This window comes from Harpia harpyja, chromosome 8, assembly GCF_026419915.1.
Source record: "Harpia harpyja isolate bHarHar1 chromosome 8, bHarHar1 primary haplotype, whole genome shotgun sequence".
NCBI classification, from domain to species: Eukaryota; Metazoa; Chordata; class Aves; order Accipitriformes; family Accipitridae; genus Harpia; species Harpia harpyja.
The window spans coordinates 32,986,238-33,012,508 of NC_068947.1; positions in this window are offsets into that span (position 1 = coordinate 32,986,238).

The window sequence follows — 26,271 nt, forward strand, 5'->3', positions numbered from 1 at the left end:
AGTGATATGGGTCATAGTTTAGTCTAGAAGCTGTGAATTTCTAATGGATTCTGTCTAATAGAGAGAAAATTCTCCTTTGCTTCTCTCCTCCCTTCAGACACCTTTGCATATCAGCTCTAACGCATGTCTCATCCAACCTTGTAAGGTTACATATCCAGGTTTCAACATGATCAATCATCCCCGGGTACTCTTGCAAATTCTTTGTCACCAGAACACCTACTACATAAATAAAACAAATTAAATTCCCAGATTGCTGTTAAGGTGGACCTTCTTTTGGGACCGCCCCTATGTACTGGTGGAGTCTGTGTGCCTCAGTTAAGACTGTGTGCTCTTAAGGAAGGAATTGTGTCTTTCCTTTGCATCTTTATACAGTATGTAGTACACTATCAAGGCTTGCTACATAATTAATAGCAACATTAACTAATTAAATAGCTTGACTCTTTAATTTTGGTATGCTAAATAGATGGGTAGAATGCTTTAATAGGTCACCTCGCACAGATGATGAGCGAGTGATGTTTCTACTCTGCATGTTTCCACTTTCTGTCAAGACTGCCAACAGTTTTTCTCATCTTCAGAATTGGAAGTGCTTAGAGAAGACGTGCATTTAAGGCTCATCTAATCAATTCATTATTAAACAAACAGCAGAAAGTATTCCTGTACTAGCATACAAATGAAAAATGTATCTTTTTCAGATTTTTAGTCTTAACTGTGCCACTCTTTTTCTCACTAATGAAAATTTTGCTTGGTACAAAATCCCATTGTTTCTATGTGTCTCTACTGGCTTTGTGTGGCAAGCAGGGGGGGAGGGGTTACAGGAGTGGCTTCTGTAAGAAGCTGCTGGAAGCTTCCCCTGTGTCCAACAGAGCCAATACCAGCCGGCTTTAAGACGGACCCGCCGCCGGCCAAGGCCGAGCCAATCAGCGATAGTGGTAACACCTCTGTGATAACATTTCTAAGAAGGAAAAAAGTTGCGGGACAGAGAAAAATGGCAGCCGGAGAGAGGAGTGAGAACATGTAAGAGAACCAACCCTGCAGACCCCAGGGTCAGTGAAGAAGGAGGGGGAGGAGGTGCTCCAGGCACCAGAGCAGATTCCCTTGCAGCCCGTGGGGAAGACCATGGTGAGGCAGGCTGTCCCCCTGCAGCCCATGGAGGTCCACGGTGGAGCAGATATCCACCTGCAGCCTGTGGAGGGCCCCACGCCAGAGCAGGTGGGTGCCCGAAGGAGGCTGTGACTCCATGGGAAGCCCATGCTGGAGCAGGCTCCTGGCAGGACCTGCCGATCTGTGGAGAGAAGAGCCCACGGAGCAGGTTTTCTGGCAGGACTTGTGACCCCGTGGGGGACCCACGCTGGAGCAGTTCGTGAAGAACTGCAGCCCGTGGGAAGGACCCACATTGGAGAAGTTCGTGGAGGACTGTCTCCCGTGGGAGGGACCCCACGCTGGAGCAGGGGAAGAGTGTGATGAGTCCTGCCTCTGAGGAGGATGAAGCGGCAGAAAATAACGTGTGATGAACTGACCGTAAACCCCATCCCCATCCCCCTGTGCTGCTGGGGGGTTGGTAGAGAATCCGTGAGTGAAGTTGTGCCTGGAAAGAAGGGAGGGGTGGAGGGAAGGTGTTCTGAGATTTGGTTTTATTTCTCATTACCCTACTCTGGTTGATTGGTAATAAATTGAGTTAATTTTCCCCAAGCTGAGTCTGTTTTGCCCGTGACGGTAACTGGTGAGTGATCTCTCCTGTCCTTATCTCGACCCACAAGCCCTTTGTTATATTTTCTCTCCCCTGTCCAGCTGAGGAGGGGAGAGTGATAGAACGGCTTTGGTGGGCACCTGGCGTCCAGCCAGGGTCAACCCACCACAGTGTCTCTCATGACATTATTTACAAATACTGCACAGTTTGAATAAGAAAGGCAAAAATCAAACCCTATGAAAAAAATCCAAGACAAGAGACCAAACTTTAAAATAAGAGATCTCAATAGCTTTCAATATCCCTTAAATTTCCACTCAGTAGAAGGCTGAAATTTTCACCTAGCACCTAGGTTTTAAGAAACATGACTACATGTGTCAAAGCAAAGGAGTGTGTGAATTGGTAGCCCACTCAGTGGTGTTATTAAAGGTATGTTACAAGACAAATTTTTAAATATTGTCTGTTTTGCAGTTTCTCTCTTTAAATATTTTTTAATGCTATAGACAACCATATAAAGGGAGGTGAAAGCACATTAAAACCAAAATCTATCATTAGGCTTTTTTTTTAATGATAACGTCATGTTTCACTAGAAACGAGGTGCTCAGAGATGTGTTTTATTCTGTGAAGTTTTTACCTTTTTGACAACCAAGTGCTCTAAACTACCTGGGGAGTTACAGCAAGTTTTTTAGGCTTCATTTCAAAAAAGGACGATACGATATAACTAGGACATAATACATGTTGCTTTTAAAGGCTGAGCGTTTATTTCACCAGACTACAGTTATTTCTTTATATTATCAAGGAGAGAAAACTTGAACCCTGAAGAGGATCTGCAAACAAACAAACTAATAACAAATTACAACTCAGGCTAAGCCAGAAAGATTTGCAATGTTTCAGTAACCTTTTTTCAAAAAACCCCAGCAAGTCACAACCACCCACTCAAATCATTAAAAATCTGTTACTATAGTATAAGAATATACCAATCAAAATTTTCTTGCTGTCTATTACAGTGGTTTACAGATTGAAGTGGTATCAATGAAAACTAAAACCAAAGTGATCATTTGCACAGCCTGCTAGACTAGATCTTTAACTAGTAGAAGCTGACATAATACTGCTTACCAAAATGGGCATAGGCCAGTTTATAGCTGCTAGAGACCAGGCCACTGTGTTTAAAAGATTAAGGATTTTCTTTATATTTCTGTGATTTTTTGTATTGTTTACAAGCAAGCCTAGTGCTTGTGAAGAAGGTCTTAGTTTGTTCTGTAACTTAGTGTTTATTATTACTTCTGCCAGCATGTAAATTTTATATTAGAATTCTTTTGTACAGAGCCCTAATAGCAAAAATCCATGTATCATTTAACATGCCTCATTCATAGAGGTAAGTGCATTTACTATATTAAGATAACCTTTTAAGGAATGACCCAATTAAAAAAATTGAATGAAGGAAAAACAAATCTCTGGCACTTTAATCTAATTGTAACAGAAAACGCTATGTTAACTGCTGATCCTCAGAGAAATCCAAAACCAGCAAGAGGAAAATATTACCACTCAATAGAAGTCTTGGCAACTTCCCACTGAGACCTGAAACACAATATGTACACATCAAACAATCACTAACTTATTGGATCATTAGGTAAAAGCTAGAGTCATTTTGAAGAGAGTGCTGCTCTCCTTAAAGCTGAAACATTTCCTGGTGCAATAAATAAAGCAGGCACAAATAATTCCACATAGTAAGAATCATTAGGAATAACAAATATTAGGAATGAATATGCTAAATTGTCTCTCTTTGCAGAGATTTACTGTGAAGTTAACTTTTCTTTTTCATTATGCTCAAGAAATTTTACCAGTCCAAACAATGTTACTTTTCTAGTTTTGCAAAAACAGAAACCAGAATGCCAAGGACATGAAATTCAAATGTTTCCCAGTGGAAGTGGGAGAATGCAGACGGAAAGTAAAACGGCATCTGAAAATGTTCTTGCAAAAAACTCCCATTGCATAAATGTACAAATAATTGCAATATTTTTCTCTTTTTTCCCCTCTCTGTTCTTTGAATAATATTTTTTAATCCTTCTCACTCCTCTTAAACGACTACTACTATTGATCTATCTATCTTCCAGGAAGCCTTCTGATTTTACTCCATCCATACCTTCTGGAGTCCCTTGTCCTTACTTCCAGTCCCTTTTATAACAACTTATTACATCGCACAACAATTCTGTTTCTGACTCCTTATATGGCTCCTCTCTTCCCACTATTTGCCATCAGATCTCCCTTCCCGACTAATCCCTCAGCTCAGTTTCACGACCCTCTTCTCCTGCCTCTTCTTGCAAGTTTCCTTTCCCCTCTCTTCTACCTCCACCCTTTTCTCCTTGCTGCTCATGACTGGGAGGTGACGATAACCTCTGCACTGACCTAAGGAAAATAATCCCTAAAGATCCTCTCCAGGAAAACAGGCATATTCCAACAAACCAAATAGTATCTCAATGGAGAGAAAAGTGCCCCTTTCCCTTACACTTAGATTTTTTTTCCTTAAAATTCTTTTAATGTTCCTGCTGGATAATTGCATTTAAAAAAATCATGCTGGAAAAGTTATAAGAACTAGATTAATCAGGGATCAGTAACTGAAAGTGAGTGAGTAAGTATAAAATTTCCCTGGCTTCTACAATACACTGTCTAGGTCAGCTGTTATAAACAGTTGTAGACCTATTGACAGCAGGGAACCTATGACAATTTATGTCAGCTAAAGAACTACTCATGTATTTGGAATGAAAAAAAAATTGTGAGGCGAGCCAAGTCCTGTTTGAAGCCAAGGTCAAATAAAGAACTTATTTTCAACAGCTTTCATTCATGCAGAGCCAGGAATAGAGACATTTTAGCTGCAAGCAATTAACATTTTATATATTTTTAATTCTCAGAGAACAACTGAATGTGGTGCTGTTACATAGCTCTCATTTAACTGTTGTTTTTAATACGTATTTGAATAGTTTCTGACTTACAGAAGAAAGGATATGGAATGAAAATACTACCTCGCATATATTTACTTTCCTTTGATAACAAAATCTATTTGCTGTTCACTCCTCTAGCACTGGTAAACTCTTTGAAAGCCGTAAGGCACAAGTGACACATAAGCTGTAACATTATAGCATTTAAAATTAATTAGATTTGCAGGACTTGGACATAGAAATAACAAGGAAATGTGCAATATTTTACTTAGCTATTAACTGGACTTTCATTATGCATAACTGTGGGTATAATTCTTTGCTGCTTTATGTTTTGTCTTTTGCATGATGCCCGCTTCAACAGAAACACTGTCACATTAAAATGATGACATAATCTCAATTTTCTTTCCCTTAATGTTGAGGCAAATGTGTTCATCATCTCATCCTGTATGAAGAAGTTGATGGGACACGGGGGAGATGACAGATTACTTGCATAGTAATCTTTTTGTGGGATAATTTTCTTGATCTAAGGTACAGTGGTTGCATTCATGTGCTCAAGAGGAGGTGGGTTTCAGAGAACAGGAAAAGGGATTTGAGCAACGTTTCTTTCGGTATCTGAATCTTGTGGCATGCACAGCTCAGACTCAGAGGGCTTGACTCAAAGACGGATGGACAACAATGTAATCTGGATGGGAAATTTTCATTTTTTACTTATTTTGTTGTTGTTTGGGTCAAGAAATCAAAGAGATCACCCACTTGAAATAACCCGAGGAAATACTGGTTTAACATCTCTACAGAATAAGCTAAAAAAAAAACCCCAAAACCAAACAGAAAAACTCCCAAATGAAAAATGTTTTGAGAAAGTATTTGATGAGATGTTAAGTATACTTGGAGATGCCAGATATTGAGGATTTTAAGAAAAAACTGTTTAAAAAAAATATGTTTTCCCACAAATTTTTTTTTGTGCCACTTACTGTTCCCAACATAAAGTTTAAGGGTTTTAACCTGAAATGCCATTGTCAGAGAACTTTGTAATATCATCATCATCATCATTGCAATTTCACTCACTGTTTCAAACAGCTTTTTTGTTGTTACTTAGCAAAATCAATGCTGTCTCCTACATGTCAAAGGCTGAGCAAGGGTGGAAAGGTCAGAGCTTGAAGGTACCTTTTCTTAATAGACAAGGTGTAGTTTTCTGTCCCATTTCTGCCTGTTTTCATGTCCTTGTTGGGCAGTATTGTCTTTGTAACACACTCAGTTACAGTGTATGGGCATTCTCTAGGTGTTTCAGCCTAAAGCCTAGTGGCTTTTGTTTAAAATGCAATAGAAGGTCTCAGCCTCCCACCACCTTCTGTAGGTGTTCAGGGGTGGCGAGGATGCTCAGCATCCAGCAGAGCTACATATCAAAAAATTTCTCTGGCATGCTGTGGTTGTGGGTCTCCAGCAAGGAGATCAATAGACATGAACATTGCAGGCTCTTTGCCTTGGGGAAAAGAAAAAAACCCCACCCACATAAGCAGAATCAATGGCAATGTAATATGGATGACATTTTATGTGACCAGGGACAGGAAGAAGAACAGTTATGTTTATTAAGCACACAGCCAGCTGGATTTTGTTTATTCCTCACACAATGCAACATCATTCCTATTTTTACTGTGTAAAGCTATGGTTTTGATAAAATTTCCTTTTTTTATTCCCAGACAATCCAAAGAAAATTTATATTCCTTATCGAACACTGGCACGTCAAAATCCCTAAAAATTTATGGGATATAAAACATGGATGTAAATTTGTAGTTTAGAAACATCTCACATTCCCAGTACTCTTTCTAGTTCCTCATCTGCTATATAAAGTCAGACTGCTCTTTCTAAATCAAAATTGCATTTTTCTCACACTTCATCTCTTTGTCATGTTGTCTCCTTGCAATATCTGTGCTACAAAACTCTGTTTCTTTATCCATTTATAGCATCATAGGACACACATCAATTTTACAGGTAACAAGACTAATATATATAGAAAAAAATCTTATAAATCACGTTTGCGGAGAAGAAAACTGTGTTAAACACCACAGTCATTTAAAGAAAACCAATTTGTTTTGCAGTTTTTTCAGCTGATGTGTAATATTTTGAAATCAGGCTATGTCAGACATATTTATTGTGATGGTGTATGATGTACAATGTGTGCTAACATAGAGCTGTGATAGCGCATCTTCTTCCCTTGAAAGGAAAACAGCCTGGCTATCCTCACATGCTGAAATACCTCTAATTACTGTCCTTTTTTCTCTCATTACAAACTTCCTTACATGTTTTGCACCTTATTTGTTCCCTCTTTGCCAACAGACAAAGGGTAAGTATCCTATAATTCTGACAACTGCTTTCCTCCTCCGGTTACCTGCTATGAATTTGTATCCCAACATCCTTCTTAACCGGGTATAACACTGTAAGTGAATTGGTCTCTCCATACGCACAGTGATCTCTTCCTGCTTTCTGCTATACAAAGATGAGACAAAGAGTATCAGTGTTATTTATCTCTAGTTATCTCGAATTAGTGAAGTTTAATAATCCAAAAGACACAACAGTACCAAACAATTCTTTTGAGACCGGCTCATTCGGAAAAGTTTTCACCCCTCAAGTATATTCACTTTTGCCTTTATCATAAAGAAACATATAAACCGGATGAAAATGTGCACTCTATCTCCATCACCTGTATGCTAATGACTTAGCTAAGTCTGCAGAGATGACTGCAAGTTGGGAGTTAGCACATAAAACAAACCATCCTTATTTTCAGAATATTTCAATTAGCTAAATTGTTTCATGTACCCATGTACCATGATGGTATTTCCATCTGGATAATGATTCCACAGAAATAAGCATATTTTTAGAGAAGTCCCTGGACTAATGAGAATGGGAAAAAAACCCTCTTTACTTTCAGCAGCCTATCCCAGAAGAGAAAACACAGTTCTGTCTCCTTACATTTCAGCGAAACCCGATAGACTTGCATCTTGAAACACTTCATTATTCTTTTCAGAAGAAGACGTATTTTTGATTCCATATTCATTTTGACACCCGGCCTTTCATCCACTATTCCCCTAGGCTTGCCTGCTGAACTACCATAGAAAGACTAAGAGAATATCTTCCCATTCTAGTAATGGCTGTCATAGTATTAGACATAATTCTCAGCAAATACTAAAGGAATATCAGGCTGGGTTTTGGGGTCTAGTAAATTCATCTGTTTCATTTCATTGTTTATATGACCTAAGGTACCTGCTGTTTCTACTCCTGTTTCTTTAACAACATTGCTTTACATGAATGTATATACATCTTTTAATTCCTTTTGTATTGCACCTCTGGAAATCCTAGGCTGATGTCAATCAGTAAAATTTGCATTTAAATTCAGTTACTAAGTCCTTTCAGAAGGCGAGGATCCAGCTTTCTGAAATGAGGGTGCTGCTGGACTGAAGGCTTAACAAGAGGTTGTTCTAACACACAAAAAATATGCCACAACATTAATTTTTAAGAGATGAAAAACCATAAAGGCTATTAAAAATGAAAATTTTATTCACACTCAAAATCGGTTTGTTCTCTGAGTTAATAATGAAATCCCAAATCTGAAGAGCCTTCTGATGTTATAATTACGCTTTAAATCTTTTTGGATAGCTGTTATATCCTGCGGAGCGGGAATCTGTTTGTTTTAATACAGATGCACAGCAAAATAACACATTTAAATAACACACAGTGCTACAGTGTCATAGGGCCTTCTAAGTGATTCTCTACTCTTCATACTAGTCTAACTCTATTGACATGCAGGTCATTAAAAGCGAAATCCACACCAGTGCTCTTGGACTGCACAGGGCCTATGCATCACTTAAATCCTACTTAAACTCTCTGAATAGGGCTTTAACAGGATTTATGAGGTGTGCAGCCTTATGAGCCTTCTAGGCTGGGAGGTGAATGTCACCATTAATTTGCTTCACCTCTGCAATTCCTTACAGCAAAGTTACAGTAACTACAGTTGTCTTTCTTGAAATAGGTTCAGCAAAGATTGGCAGGACTCTTGTGCTCCTGTCTGTAGAACTGTGCTTGATCTTATTTCTGGAGCCTGGCATGAAGCAACAGTTCAGGCTTTATGAAAATTGCTAAAAATTAAGACCTAAAAGAGCTACTGGTAATTTTTAAACTTAGTTAAACAGAATATGAGTAAAAAGACATTTGTGGGTACTTATTTTACTACCACATCCTTCAGCTTGTGAAGAAAAATTCTTACAAATATTCTTGATAACTAATTAGATTATACAGTATTATGCTTCTGTATTGTTTAATCAGAATTTGTGTGACATAGTACCTTATGTAGTCTTTGCCAATGGATGATCATTTGACCCTTTCTTTTCATTTGCAAAGCGTGAGATCTTTCAAACTCATCTTATTGTGCTTTTCATATTTTACAATGCTCTAAGTTGTTTTGTTCAAATACATCATTATCCTTGGATTCTGTATTAGTTAACTCATACAAGACATGAACAGTCTGATGGGCAGTCATATCCTGTTTTGCAAGGGTAAGGTAGACAAGTATTTTTGAAATCTGTCTTGCGTAATTTAATTTGTCTCATCTTGAACGTGGCCTGACCAAATCTTCCCTATGCAACTAAATAGCAATATTTAACACCTGTTTGGATCATGTAAGTTTGAAGTTGAGATACAGGCTGATCTGGCAAACTGTGTACTTTTTATCCTTGAGATTGTCTATCGACTTTTCCCATTAGCAAATGACAAATTAAAAAAACCCAAACAGTTCTTTCATACGAGAACTTTAAAAAAAAGAATCCCATCACTGGAATTTAGGGTCAGATTATGACCCTTTATGCTGAGGAGCTGTTACTCACCTGAGGTAATTCTTGGTGCCATTAGATCAATCTGTCAATGCAGCGCATTATCAGTAAAATGAATCAGGACTGGGCACTTTCTACATGTGTGTATCTTTCTATATGGTATTTCATGTGGAATTCTCTACAGAAAATAAACATCCATTGATAACTGAGTTTCCACTCTTCTTCAATATTCACTGTCCTTTAAGAGAATGTGTGATGCCTCTAATCACCGGTTTCTATACACACTTAATGTCAAACCATGCTACTATTTATTTTCACCTCTTTTTAATGGAATGGCAGCTACAACAGGAAAGAGAAAATTTCAGAGCTTTTTCTCTGAAAATAGGATATTTATCAAGAGAGAGATTAAAAAAGCTGATTTAATTCCTTCTTTTTTAATCACTGCTACTGAGGCTCTGCACCATATCAAGAGGGATTCTGACAGCTTAGCGTTAGCGGGAGAAGCAAGGAGAAAAACCTATCAGCAGTGAATGATTGTATTTAAGGTTGACAATGATGAAATAGTAGAGGCCATGCTACAATTTCTGCTCCTTCATTTGTCTTTGTTGATAAAATGAGTACTGTCAGAGGCTCGAGCTCACAGCAAATTTAACGTGACTCTGTTTATCCCTGCACTGAACAAGGTTTGCACATGATCAGATGATAAATGCACAAAGTTCTGGGATAACCCTTCCTTCTGTTTAACAGAAACATGCAATTTTCCTACTTTTTTTTTTCCTTAAAGGAGTGAAGATGGAAAATAACTAAATAGATTTTTTGCAAGAAAATATTACATAAAATAGCATGACTTATCCAAAAGTTATACAAATGTACAATATAACCAGTCTTTGAACACCATTTTTCTAAAATAGTCTTTTGCCCTTGTTAAAAAAAGCCATATTCATCATTCAGTCCTACCTTTTGATAGACTTCCTCTCCACAAGATCACCTTCTCACCTTGTATTTCAAAGGTCCCTCTTCAAACTACAGACTAAAAGAAGTTTGCTGAGAAAACTGAAAATGATAATTTGAAATTTAGCTAAAATTAGGCAGCCCTGTTGAAACCACACATATGATTGAACTCAGGATGGTTTCCTCATTATACAACTAGATTTTTCTTTGTGCAAAACCAATTTGCCAAATACCATTCTACACAAAAACGTCACAGCTAAAAGATAGACACAGAAAGGGTTGAGCACCAACCTATATTCTATAAAACACATATATAAGAGCACATAGGGAATGCTTTCATGACAAAATCCGTGTTGGGCATCATCTACCCTTTGTGGGAAGCTAGACTTTTAAACAAGGAACACTGTCCATTCTAGGCTGCCATTGAAAACATGACATTTCTAGTTTTTATATCTGATATCTGTTTCCTATAAAGACTTTCAATTGTCTTGTTAAAGGATTAAACATTCTCATAAGTAGGAAGATAAAGTCCCTTTTGAGTAGTAGTTCCCAAGCTGTGTTTTCTAGCGTCATAACAATACTTACATACAACACTTCAGGATAAATTTATCTGTCATTACCTTTGTTTTTAGTGGATATGTGGGCCAATTTCTTTATCCACTTGCATTCCTTGCTATAACATCCACCCAATTCATTGTAGAGGTATTAAATTAGATAACAAATGTGACTGATGTGTACCCTTTAAAAAAAATCCAGTGCAAGTAGTTCATAAAGCAGTCTTCATAACTCTGTCTAAAAAACTAATATTAAGTCAAACGAAATCAGGTAAGTAGTGTTTTCATGTTGAGAGAAATAAGTATTTCCTAATCCTTAAACAGGAGGGGGAAACAAACAAACCAACCACCACCAAAACCTAAATTATTACTCTTATTACTTCCAGTACCCTCTCAGCAATAATATTCCTCGTAATGTAACAAATAGAATTCTGGTACTGCTTACCTACACAAGTCTATCAGGAGATGAAAGTCTGGGCAGAATAAAAAAGTATACCCAACTACTTTGCTTCAGTGACATTTTATCTACCAGTACTGGCAGCAGGAGCCTTCCTCTAGGACCCTCCCCAGCTGACCAGTCCTTTCATTGTGGGTGGGGTCTAAACTAAGCCAGGTTTACTCCAACATTTTCTTTCCACTAAGCTGAAATTTATCAATGATGAAGTTTGCCCATATTCTCCAAGAGCCAGAACCTATCTCATGTCTCCTTCACCATTTAATTTGTGGAAAAAACCACAATTCATTAAAACAATTGCTTTGTTTTGTGTTGTTTTGTTTTGTTTTTAAATATAATTACATGTAGCAATAATCCATTGATCTATACAGGCACACCGGCAGATGCAGAAGAATAAAAGGACATATATGAACTTAACTGGCTTTGTAAGAGAAAGCTATAACTTGACCTGTCATTTAGAAATTTACTTCCTAAGATGATACATTGAGGGTCTTCAACATGACACAAAAAAACTAAAGAAAAAAAAGAGGAAGTGTAGGACAGCTTAAACAGATGAAATTAAAGGAGGAAATTCATGCACGTCGACATTCCAGCTAGGTAGATATTACGACTACAAAGAGCACCCAAGGACCCCGAGAGACGGAGTCCGTCCGTCCGTCCGTCCCCGCCTTTCTACCCGCAGGCAAAGGGCGCCGCAGCCGCCGCCGCCGCCGCCTCGAGGGAACAGCGCCACCTGCTGGGCCGCTGCCCGCCGCCGGCAGCCTGACCCGGCTTAGCTGGGCGGAGCAGAGAGATCGCAGTCGCGGCTGCAACGTTTTATTTCGCCTTGTCCTTCCAGCCTTAGGTAAATTTTTCTCGGGATAATTCTTCTCTTTAAAATATTAATCATCAGATTCAGGAATATTTTTACATTTAGAGATGCTGTCATTTTCCTACTTTTAATCAATGACACACGCCTCCGCCAGCAAAGCTGATGAAGGGAGTAAATTTACTACTTAAAGTTTTATCCACGTAACGTCGAAGGTGCATTATCTGTCTCTTCTATTCTCCTAGAAGAATTTAAAGAAATCTCTGACAGCTAGTCAAAAGGACTGAAAGTTCACATAAAATCATTTTGTGCTCATAAAAGCTCTTAGCACCATAAATTGATGTGACTTTTAAAAATTATCCCACAGCACTACCCGTTGCACTTCTCAGAGATTTAACGCTGGAAAGTCAGGAGCAACGGGTCAGACGGAGGTTGTAGCAGCCAGTTGAGGTGTGAGTTTCAGCGACACGGCTCCCGCATTTGTTTGCACAGAGGGCGCTCGGTAGCTCACAGGTAAGAGGTAGCTGGTTCCTCCTAGTGTCATTGCCTTCCTGTGGGCTGGGAAAGGGCTTGCCACACAGCTCAGTCCCAGGGAAAATGAGCAGGTTTTGCCCCTTCAGGTCCTGCTAGCTCACCTCCTACTGTACTTGGGATTAAGCGCAACCCTCCAGCCCCCACCCGTGTGCAGCCCTGCCAGAAATCTCCTCGGGGCCCCGCAGGGCAGGAAGCTGCGCCTCAGCTCTTCTCCGGCTGCATTTCATGCAATAGCCACAGGCTGGACATCCCCAGTGTAAAGGAACGGGTAAGCGCTCCTTTAACATTTGCAGCTATACATATGTAAAAAACCAGTGATACGATCTATGCTTTCGAGTAAACAATACTTGAAAAATACTAATGGAAATACCACATTCCGTTTGCCAGATTCTGCCTTACCTATACGTTAATACTGCTTAAAGGGAACACAGGCAAATATTCAGCATAATTAAAGCTCACCTGTCAGGTTTAAACTCCACAAGCTATGGCATTTCATTTCCAGCATAATCAAAGGGGTTTTGGTTTTTTTTTTTTCAGGATGAATTGTCTGAATTTTTGGTACTGCAGACAACTTTTGACTATAAGAGTAGCATGGTGTTTGAATTTAAAAAGCAAACACAAGATACAATCTGTGTTAAGCAACATCCTCTAAAGCAAATACAAACCAACCAGAACAAACAGCTTCAGGCAAACTAGCAGAGTAAACAACAGAAAGCAAAGAGAACAAGACAAGACCAGAGAGAGGCTATATTGCATTTTCTTTGGAGCTAGAGGTTTTAGAGGGTTTCAGTGACTCCCAGCTCCATCTCTCTACAGGAAATAATTTTTTTGCCACTGCCATGAGAATTAAAATTCTGCTGTGGGACTGGGAGAGATGATGTTCACGGTGCTTTATAACTCCCTAATTAATTTCTCTCCTGCCAAAGAACACAGCATCAAAATATTTTAGCACATTAACTAATCTCAGACAATTTCTCAATCACTTCTTAGGATGTGATTCTCCTATTTAATCTACTGATACCAGCTTCTGCACTGCTGACTTCACTAGAGCTCCACGGGTACAAGAATCATCTATTGATCACTCTGCACAGCTAGGGCTTTCTTCCATCTAGACTTCGCCGGTGGAGGCTTAATATTCTGCGAAGTAATTTAAGTCCTTCCACAGATATGTTAGGTTTTGTCTTTTGTTCATATGTGCTTATCTAGTACATTATCTGCTAGTTAGATTTTGTCCTGAGGCTCTGAACCATCAACCAGTACTTATTATTTTCTTGTCCAAATAAAATCTCAGCTGAGATGAAAATCTTTTTCAAAAGGTGGACTACATTGCAAACTACTTGGAAACACATATTGTTAAAACACAGTTGTGAGTCAAACTGGATAATTCATGTTTTTCCATTTGTCTCTGAACACACAGTAAGATACACTACCTCAATTCCCGTGAAATTTTGATGTAGAACTATTAGCTTTTTAAAAACAAATCTGGGAACACTACTGAAGAAATCTCAATTGACTATACAAATAATATTTTAACAGAAGTAACGCTACAGTAACATGTACTTTTGTATTTGTGTTTATCTGTGTAATACTACAGAAGAGGATGCAATGTTCTTTAGTTTCAAAAGACATTCGGCATCTTTTAGAAACACAATCAATCCTGTAACAAAAGGTTCCATTATTTGCTACTTCATGTATTTTCCTTTCAGATCTAATGATTTTCAGAAGTTGTTAGGGTTACTGGGGTCAATAGAGAGCGTAAGAGGCCATTAGGTGTACAAGAAAGCAGAGCTATGAAAAGCAGTCAAGATGAGGAACATAAAAACCAATTATCCAACAAATGTTGGATGTATTATTAAGTACCCGTTGTTTTATAAAGCAAGGCATCTGATACAAGGAGAAACATCCTCAGGCTCTGCAATGGCCAGTCAGGACTTTGTCCCTTTTAGGGCTATGGAAGAAAACTCAGTGTATGAAGACCAAAGACATCTATTTACAATCAAAATTCAGAAGGTTTGTGAGAGCAGAAGTAGACTATACCCACTACTTCATCTTACTATCTTCCCCAGACTCTGCAGTCTGGCTTTAGAGCTTGCCTATGTGATGGTGGTGCCTGGTATTCTTCCTTACATCTGTAAATTGTTCTGGCTATTTCCTATAGCTAGGCTCTATTTTTTATAACTAGACTTACAAATTACTTCCCCAGTTGTGGTGGGTTGACCTTGGCTGGCTGCCAGATGCCCACTCACTCACTCATCCCCCTCCTCAACAGGACGGGGGGAATAAGATTGACAAGCTTGTGGGTCAAGATAAAGACAGGGAGATCACTTACCTTTTACTGTCACAGGCAAAGCAGACTTGGCTTGGGGAAAATTCATTTAATTTCTTGCCATTAAAATAGATTTGGATGGTGAGAAACAAAGACAAAACCTAAAACTACTTCCCCCCCCCCCCCTTCTCCCAGGTTCACCTTCGTTCCTTCATCGCCGCCTCCTCTGCCTCTCTCCACGCCGAGTGGCACAGGAGGATGGGGAATGGCGGCTGTCGTCAGTCCACAACAGCTCCTCTCTGCCACTCCTTCCTCCTCACACTTTTCCCCTGCAACAGCGTGGGGACCTCCATGGGTGCAGCATGGATACCCGATCCACCATGGTCTCTCCAGGGGTTGCAGGGGAACCCCTGCTCAGGTGCCTGGATCACTTCCCCCTCCTCCCGCTCCCCTCCCCTCGGGGCTCACAGGGCTTTCTCACACTTTTCCCCCTCATTCCTCTCTGACCGTCCAGCGTTTTGTCCTTTCTTACTCAGGCTTTCCCCGCGGCTCCGCCGTGGTGGCTGCAGGGCTGAGCCGTGCCCTGCGGTGGGTCGGTCGGAGCCGGCTGGAACCGGCTGCGTCCGGCTCGGGGCAGCCCAGGCCTCTCCTCACAGAGGATCCTGCAGCCCCCCCTGCCAGCGCCTGGGCACCTGCACTCGGTATGTAAGTTCTTAAAGTTTTTCCAGTATTTGTCAACTGAAAGAGGTCCCAAGCATTTCAGAGAAGGTAAATCAAAATCGAAAAAGCCTCCTTCTCTAGTATGCTTTTCAGCACGATCAACTGCATCAGTAGGATCACTTTTTTAAGGACCAGCTTTAAACATTTCCAAACGCAGACACTGGCTGTTTTCCACACACCACACTGTTATGCCTCTGGTGGCTACTAGAGCTGCCTGCAAGCTGAACCGAGGAGCTGGATCACTGGCATTTGTGCAGGTGAACTGCTTTCCTCCTTCCTCTGAGAGAGAAGCAGCAGCCGTGGCCCTGTTAGTGTCTGCGGTTCGATATACAGCACAGCCACACTGGGCTTCAGGGCAGCAAAAGGGAGTAGCGAGGGGCTGCAAGGTGTGCCAGGCAGGAGATGGGGATGGAGAGGAGAAATGTGCTTGCTGCCTTTTGGAGGCAGCAGGGCTTTCTTGAGCTGGTTTTGCTGTGAAAGCCACTGACCTCTGAAACTCCCAAGGAATTTCAAGAACAGTTTCCTAAAACTCTCCTGGCCTAATGGGATAGGCCATAGGGTGATGGGAAGCCATTTGACCGCTCACTGCTGCTACTAGACCCTGACTACCCCTCGTCAGAGTTTTCTATGAGCTAATTTGACTCACTGAAGCTTGCAAGGAATACCTGCAAATTAGACTGCCTTAATTCACTAATACTGAAGAAACAGAACAGTTCATGTAAGGGTCAAGGGAACATCAGATGTGGAGAAAAAGTGGGGACAGGACTGCAGTCAGGAATTGAGAGAGGTGTGAAATGAAGGGAGAGAGCCTGTTCCAGGGATGAGGAGCCATTAGGTTCCCCATGCTGTCCTGAGACTATGCTCCTTCATCATCCTCACTCTCCCACCCTTTCTTGAGGTGGCAGCTGGATTTTAAAAATGCTTACTCCTTGCCAACTTTGCAAACATATCACTTCATCGCTTTGTATGTTAGACAAAAATAACTTCCCTGTGTACAGCTATATAAAGAGACATTGAGACCTATCCCCATTCACCAAGTGAGATACCACGAGCTGAAAGACACAAGTTTTGCTTGGCTCTATTTGGGGAACCTAGTTTCTCTTTCTTCTGCTTCAGGAAGTGCTGTTTTCTATTGATTTTGTGAAAAATGAGGTAGCATTCATTCACAAAAGCTGACTTGTCGGATAAATCTGAAATCAGAGCCACACACTTCCCAGACTGCCCTCTTCAGATTTCTACTCACACATTTGTGAACATTGGTCATCCTGGAAATGTTGCCTGTGCATTCAGAGAAGTCAAACCCAAGATGCATTGCATCTCCTGCTTGTGGACCTGCTATCATTAGCACTTCTGCACACATGGTATACTACTGTGTGTCAGGAGACAAGGGACATAAAAAGACAACAAATAAACAAGATTTTCAGCTTAACAGATGTCCAATCTGTGTAAAAAAAAAATTAGAAAAATAAAAATAAAAGCCAAATTCCAAATTTCTCCTTTATTTCTTTGACCATTTGTGATAATTCAAGTGAGAACTTTATTTTTGCGAACTGATTGCTGCTTTCCCATATGATCCTCCCATACCAAAATGACAATCAAGGGTGGATGAATCCAAAGCTGTCATATTTTTCACATGCTTTAACTTCAACAAGGCCAGATTTCTCAACATTAGGAATTAAAAATGAGGAGAAAGAAATAGACTTTGTAATTTTTTAAAAACTATCAAAATGTAAGTCTGAGACAGTCCATCCGTTCTAAAAATTATTTACTACTAGATTAATTCTCAGTTAAACTGAGAAAACCAATGCACACCAAACTCACCTGAAATTCAAGCTTAATTTTTATTTTTTTAAATGTTCATCCATTATTCTTCATTTCACTCATGCTAGTTTTGCAGTGTTCTGTAGCTTAAAGTTCCTGATAGCTCTGGGTGTAGGATGAGCACTGGGTGTAGGATGCACCTGAACAAATTCCTATAAAATACTGTACATCCCAGGAGATTTACATAGATTGGATAAGCTTCAGGTAAACTTTTGAACCAAATTCTAAATCTTTTGAGGATTACCTGTAAGCTGTTATTAATGATTCCAGTGACATTATTATTAATGCATTTCATTACACAGTTAAATTCTTTTGTGCTTTTACAATGGAAAACTCCACAATTCAATTTTGGGGAATGTCGTGATTAACACTCCAGTATATATAAAAGAAAAGGCAGCATGCATTGTTATTTAAAGCTAGCATAACTGTCAAACAGTGGTATTTCAGACCACAAAATTAGGCTTTTCCCAAGTTTGGAAAATTTAAAATCTCAAATATTGACATTAAATACTCAGATGCTCTCAAAAAATAAATAATAGATTTCTATTTCATTCCACTTTACTACATTTCTGCAAATCAGTGGTATTGCAGGTAACTTCCCTCACGTGAAAGGTAATGAGACTTCATGTATGCACGTTGTTGTGCCGAAACTGATTTGAGCAAGAGATGTCTTCAATACTTATGGTAAGGGTGGCTATTACATTTTAAATGCTTTGTATACCAACAAAGACTACACCAGCCTGAGGAATGAAGATGTGTGTAAGACACTGTAGTAATTCCATATTAACCCCTGCATATTTACTGTGTAATTTTTGTAACTTGAACAAGCACAGTTATTTTATCTGAAAATCTCTCCAGTTATTCTGTTTTGTGATCTACAAAGGAATAAGCACTTTCTGACTAGGGGGGTTTTGCACTTGTGTCTCACACAGGATCTGTACCATGTTAGTATGTCCATGAGCAGTGAGACAAACAGGAAAAAGCATCAGTGACAACCTTATTTTTAGGGAATCTTGCCAAGGGTATAGAGTGATTTCAATCATAACTTTCAATATCTGAAGCACAACAGGAGAAGCTATGCAATATACCAAAACACCTGGATATTGATCATGTCAAACACTTGAAAACCACTATGTTTTAACAATTCTCACCCATACAGCTAGTTAATTAGGTCAAGAGTTTACTCTATTTTCAAGTTAAGCAACTTCATAACTAGAGAAAAAGGTAGCTTTGGCTGCAGGTTATCTTAGTTCCTGTTGCTATTCTTGAAAAGATTTGGATCTGAAAGTTGAATGCTTATCAGGCAGATGAGTACAGGATGCAACATGGCCAGTTCAGCTTAGCTCCCAAAGTATCAAGACTGCATTTGTTCAGTGTTTTTCCTCTGACAGCTTGCAGCAGCAAAAGGCAAGCAGCAAGTTAATGTCATCCTCCCACAGCAGCAAATATTTTCAACAACTTTTGTTCTAATCTCAATGACAAAACCTCTTGGGAAGCTCTTTCCAACAGTAGGTGCACTGAAGTAGGGTGATTTTTTTTCTCCTCGGAGCCAACAATCAAAATACACAATATAAAAACGTTTGTCCAGATCTATTAAACATGTTATTAGTGTGTTACACCTGCACAAAGAATTAAAGGAAGGTGCTATTGTACTGTAAAAGAACTAGAGGGTAGCATTGTATAGTCTAGTGGAAGCAATCTTAACTAGAATGCTTCACATCTACTTATATAGCTTCAAAGAAATCCATTACAAGTCAATGATTTCCAAGATTTCCATGGCAACCTAATGAAAACAAACACAAGATACAACAGAAAATTATGCTCGGATGCATCAAAAGAATAGCACTAATTATAGAAGCAACACATCCTTGGAGGGAAATGTTAAACTTTATAAGGAATAAGCATCCGTCTAGCATGTCTTATAAATGCTACATTGTAAGGGGGAAATTCAACAGTCAAACCTGCAGATGTGTATCTCTGACAAGTAATTTAAGTAAAGCTCATTGTGGTCTCTGAAACGTTAAATGGATTCTCTTTGGGAATCTCTTAGGCTCCCAAATGTACTTACCTCCAGATGCAATATTCCACTGGTGTCTCCTGGAGAGAGTGCAATTTGAGTAAAAAGGGTTGTTTTTAGCACAATTCTTTTTATTTTTACCATCTGATCTCTTCCTTCCTTCATCTCTCTGAGGCTAGCTGTTCTTGCAGGAATAGGAGAAGGAATTGCAATAAACCAGGCTACTTTCTGGGGTAGCAATCCTATTTTACTTAGGTTTTTAAGCAGTTATACCCTGATATGTTACAGGAGAACTAGAGGGGTACCAGAAGGTGGAGTATGTCATTTTAATGCAGAGTGAACCAAGAAAGTACATGAGTTTACCAGAGAATTTGAATCCCAAGGACTGTGTCATTATATGTATCAGTATACTTCATGAAAGGATTGATATTAAAAACAGTTCCAAAGGGTGAAATATATTTTGGAACATTTGGAAGCAGGTAAAGACCTGCATCAAAAATTTTGAATCATCCCATTATTCATCGTAAAGGAAAGAAAAAAGTACAAAACTAAAGAAACTTTTGTCATAAGTGAATAAGGTATTGGTTTTTTCTGCCTTGCAGAGAGATGGACTAGAAAATTTTGAGGCCCCGCAAAGGTTATGATAACCAAGAGTCACTAACTTCATCTTTATCGCAGAACATATCTCATTACACAACAGTGGTTTAAATGCCAGTCTAATATGGATAGCTTTCAGGAATAACTCAGTCTCACATGGATATAGCAATTTCTTAATCTGTTCCTCTCCAGTATATGGCATTTTGATAGCATCTGAGAAACAAGCTGGATCAGCAAACTATGTCAGATTAACAGCATGCATTAGAGTTAGAATGAAGTTCAGAATATTAAACCCCTATTCATAGCATCTTCCTTGTCATAAATTAGTAAATAATAAATAGATTAAAAAGTCAATGCACTTTTGCTCACAAGTAAGGTTTTAAGGCAACTCATACAGACTCGGATGAATTGTCGCAATTTCTGTGCCAAACCAGAAACATTATTTATTCTTGTAGCTAACATGCAAAACACATTTATGATAAATTTTTTGGAAAACATATGTGTTGATGTTTTCTGTGCTTTCTATATGCCCAGCGTCAGTTTAAACAGGTAAAATGATAAACTGCTCATTGCTATTCCAAAGCTCTTCTGTGAAGTATATACAGGAAATAAGATCTGTAATTCAAGAAGCAAGACACACGTTAATTCTTGTACAATAGAGAAATCAATATTAAAATCAGGACTGCACTGCTTCTGAGGCTGTACTCCAGTGATAACAAAATATTGACTTACTATTCTCAGCCCGGAGCAAAAAACTAAGAGAACATTTGAATTTTAATTAATACACATGTAACGTAGTTGCAGTTTACAGTCACTGACCCCCTAAGAATGCATAAAGTTATGCCATACGTTGACCTTTATTCAGACTTTGAGGGAATATTAAATTGAGTTGCAAGCTTGCTAGGGCCAGGACCCTGCCTTACTGTCTGCCTATAAAATGTCTGGCATGCCTGTGGCACCATATAAATAATCATATCAGTGCCACAGTAAATGAAGAGGATCAAAAAAACAACCAAACACACCCCTCCTCTAATAAATCAAATCCAATTTGTTATCAGATTTTTTTAATAGTTTAGCTGCTAACTCTCTCTGAGCCTCTACTGCTACTTTTATCCAACTGAGTTTCAAGTTTTACTAATCTATATAAAGAAAGGGTGTACTGTTGGTGCTTATAGACAGCTTGCTTCCATTATCCATCAAAGGGTATGAACCAAAGAACATCTCATTGGTCTTTTTCAGTGACAGACAAATGCTCTGGGCCATGTTTACAACCACAAAATTTACATGCACAAAACTGTAGACCAAAATGCTAAAGCTGTAGTACTTCAAGCTTCTGATCACACAATGGGATTACAGTTGTTTCTGAAGATACTGGTGTTGGTATCACACAGTTTCATAAATACATGACACTGCATAATCCTGTATGTGCTACAAAGGCATTAATCAAAATTCTTTTTTTTAATTATTTTTATTTCTATCTGTCCTAAGTCACACCTAGTCAAAGAAAATTACAAATATAGGCCCAAGTCACTAAAACCTAGCACTACAGCAGATTTCTGTGTGCTACAGTAGCAACTACAATTTGTCCATAAAATAAAAATACTGTCGTGGTTTAACCCCAGCCAGCAACTAAGCATCACGCAGCTGCTCACTCACTTCCCCCCGGCCGCCCAGTGAGGTGGGGGAGAGAATCAGGAAAAGAAGTAAAACTCGTGGGTTGAGGTAAGAACGGTTCAATAGAACAGAAAAGAAGAAACTAATAATGATAACACTAATAAAATGACAATACTACTAATAAAAGGATTAGAATATACAAGTGATGCACAATGCAATTGCTCACCACCCGCCAACTGATGATCCCCCCAACCCCCACTCCCCCCAGTTTATATACTGGATGTGACGTCACATGGCATGGAATACCCCTTTGGCCGGTTTGGGTCAGGTGCCCTCGCTGTGTCCCCTCCCAGCTTCTTGTGCCCCTCCAGCCTTCTTGCTGGCTGAGCATGAGAAGCTGAAAAATCCTTGACTTAGTCTAAACACTACTTAGCAACAACTGAAAGCATCAGTGTGTTATCAACATTCTTGTCATACTGAACTCAAAAACATAGCACTATACCAGCTACTAGGAAGACGATTAACTCTATACCAGCTGAAATCAGGACAATAACAAACCCATTTACTGCTAAGAATAAGCCAAGTAAGATGAATAACAAACTTGTACGAATCACGATTTGATTGCAGTTACGTTAATAGTAGAGAAAAAAAAAGGATAAAAATTCTTTGAGTGTATTATTCACCACATATTATTCACTCAGTTTCACTTAATCATCCAGCCTCTGTAGGTGACCGAGGCAACCCTTCAAACCTTTGATTTATTTTTGGTCTCATTTAGAAGCTGTCATACAGTTGCAATGCATTAGTTCCAAACAGCAACAATTCCAGAAATGCACAGAACAGAACTGATCGATTCAGTTACTCTCTACTGGAAAAAGAAAATACCCTAAAATCTGTGAAATGTTTGAAACATGAAAGATTGAATACGCCAGAAATAAATTAAATTCAGATTGAATTTTTTTAAATATTCCTACTGTTCTAGCTCTCCAGTTCTTTTCTGATTCCCTGTGTTTAGGCTTGCTAGGCATGAATGAGAATTCTTAAAATGCAATAAAATTTTAGTTCACTGAATAAAGAGATGTTTTTGCCCTTCAGTGCTAAGGCTCTGCCCAAAATTTTCCTCAAATGCAATAGCAACCCCCTTACTATAATATGTACCATTTTTTCAGTTTCTTCTCCCCTCTAAAATCTCCACAACCTAGTACCTATCTTTTGTGGTACGCTCATGTTGTGGTTTAACCCCAGCAGGCAACTAAGCACTACCCAGCCGCTCACTCACCCCCCCCCCCCCAGGTGGGGTGGGGGAGAGAATGAGAAGAGTAAAAGTGCGAAAACTCTTGGGCTGAGATAAAGACAGTTTAGTAAGTAAAGCAAAAGCCATGCACACAAGCAAAGCTAAACAAGGAATTCATTCACCACTTCCTGATACCGAAAAGCCGGTTGAAGAAACTCTCTAAGACTCGTTTTGGAGTTTTAGAAAGCAGGCATTCTTTATTGCAGCACTGGATGCACGGGGGATAGTTCCACCTAGCGTGCATACCACAGCTTTAGCACTAACAGGTTATATAGAATAACTAATTGCATATTAATCAGATTAGTATACATATACATAAAAATGATTGCAACTGATTATCTTAGTACTGCCTACATCCGATCATGCGCAATGAAGGATCCATTTGAGTCGAAGGGCTGCTTTTGCGACCACCGACCCATTTGAAGTTCTTGTTGGCTGTCCTTGAAGTCTTTATTCTTGTCCTTGTTCTTTGATCTTGAAGCTTAACGCAGCTTCAGTCACATGTGGTCAGTTTCAACATTGTTCTCATCTAGCATACAGAAACATCTAGTCATAAGAGCAAAGAACTGCAAAACTTATGAGTAACTACCTCTACTAGTTAATTGCTTGGCTATACTTTTGTCTATTGTTTCAGTCATAGTGTTAGTACAAGATTTCTAATAATTATTTATCAAATCTCACTTTTACAGTCACCTAGCAGCAAACCAGTTTCCACAGCTGGTACAAAATATTAAAACCATCAAAATATTTAGACATACCATACAGAATGTATGGACATATGCTATGATTCCCATCAGCAGGCAGGTGTTCAGCCATCTCCAGGAAAGCAGGACTCCATCACGTGTAACGGTTACTTGGGAAAACAAATGCTGTAATTCTGAATGTCCCCCTCTTCCTTCTTCTTCCCCCAGCTTTATATGCTGAGCATGATGTCATATGGCCTGGAATATCCCTTTGGTCAGTTGGGGTCAGCTGTCCCAGCTGTGCCCCCTCCCAACTCCTTGTGCACCCCCAGCCTACTCGCTGGTGGGGTGGTATGAGGAGCAGAAGAGGCCTTGTCTCTGGGTAAGCACTGCTTGGCAATAACAAAAACATCTCTGTATTGTCAACACTGTTTTCAGCACAAATCTAAAACATAGACCCATACTAGCTACTGTGAAGAACATTAACTCTACCCCAGCCAAAACCAGCACGACTCATTAGATGGAATCACAGACCTGACCCAAGTCATTTAAGAAATGTAGAGGGTCAGGGTGTACCAACTGGGGTCTGAGAAGCCAGGCTACTAGGTGCAAATTTGCTCAAGCAACAAGGTCAGCAAATTTGGTTCTTTGTTTTTCTGGGCTTTTTTTGCTTGGGGATTTTATCTTTGAAAAGTTTTATCTGAGTTCCAGCCTTTGTCTTTTCCTCTGAGATTCTATACAGGCTGTACCCCAATTGAAGTAATTCCAGAAATCTCAGTCAAATACTCAACAGGCATGTAAAGATTATATGGATGTGCAAGTGCAGATCTGTTCCCTAGGCTTCGGCTCTTGTGCAGTGGCTCTAATACATCTGGGAAACTATGAACAAATTGCACATGTATCACACAGATGGCTTACACATGGGCTATAACCCTGGTGTATTTGGAATGGAGCAGATAATGCATTAGCACATTGAAATTCAGTAGAGAAACATGTAAAATATCAATTCCATTCCTTCTTTTCCCTCAGTAAATTAAACTCATGTATTCAGTTTCCAGGAAAATACCTTTACCCTGTATTCTTGTATTGGAAAGGAGGGCAGAGAGCAACCCTTTCATCTAGTATGCTAGCTTTCTTAATTGTCCTTTTCTAATGTATTATGTGCAGGATATAGAGCTGCAGAGAGATGAAGCTTGCCTAAAATGGGTATCCTTCCCCAAAAGACAGTGGAATAATACCATTAATGTAAGGGCATGAAATCTATACCCAAGGAAAAGGGGTTTACCTTTAAACAGAAGGCTGAAACTGGCACCCTGCACAGTCCCCAGCTGGAACTGTTTCATGCTGTGTAATTTACTCCATCACTCACTTCAGTGAGTAGGATATTCACTTGAGAAGCAAGTTACAAGTACAAGTTACAGGGAATTCTAGTTTACATTCCCTGTGAACATTTGTGCTACAGAACAAACCAGTGTCAGCTAGAGAAATTTATGATGGCTGGAGGAGAGTAGCTGGAATGTCAGCCACCAGGGGAGCCAGGGGAGCACCCTCAGGAGGGTGTGGGAGAAGAGGCTGGTTTAAAACCCGTCGGGCAGAGGGTGGAAACTAGTTTCACTTCCAGGGCTGGATGCCAGAGGGCAATCCCAAAGCAATGGGGAGAGGCCACAGGCCTTTTTGTCTCTTTCTGGAGCATTAGATTTCAGCAGGAGGAAAGGGAACGGAAAATAATAAGGGTTTCCCCCCCCTAAAGTCTAAAATTACTCTTTTCTACACAGAAGAAAAATTTTTCAGGCCCTCAGGGAATTGAGGAGGAGAGGTAAATTCTACTTGTATTAAACTGTGCTGGAATTATTTTTCCAATGTCTGAGTTCAGCTGCCACCGAATGGCTTATTCGCCTAGTCCTGGGGTTTCCTGACTTAGGGCTGAAGAAACTGTGAAAATAGATACATAAAATTTAGTTCAGCAGCATGGAATATTGCAGCTTTGACTTCTTTTATGGCCTAGCCCCAACTGTTTCACAACAGCTACTGGTATTTGATGAGAACAGAACATACAACTAACTAAATAACGAAAAAGGGTGTAAAATCTGACAAACTGTAAGCTATAGTTATTAGTACGACAAACAGAGCTATAAAGTAGTGGGAGACCAAATGCAATAAACCAAAAAGCTGTTCTTATTGGTGCTGAATGTGACATGCATAAGGTCCCTGAGGAAGTTGTGTATGTTTCTAAAAATCTCAAATTAGCGACTGTAAGTATTGAAAATCACCTTCTGTGAACCACCCTCATCCGGCTGTGCAGAAAGGGGATTAAAATAACTTCTATTATTCATGAAAGAGGCCAGCATTGCTGGTAAGGTAAAGGCAGACACCTGGTAACTCAGCCCAGTCCTACTGCCTCAAACCAGGAATCTGATTCACTGGCAAACTTTCTGTCCTTATTTATGCCAGTTCAAACTTGTATAAGTAATTTTACACTCAGTTTGTATCATCATCAATAACTAAACAAATTTTCCCC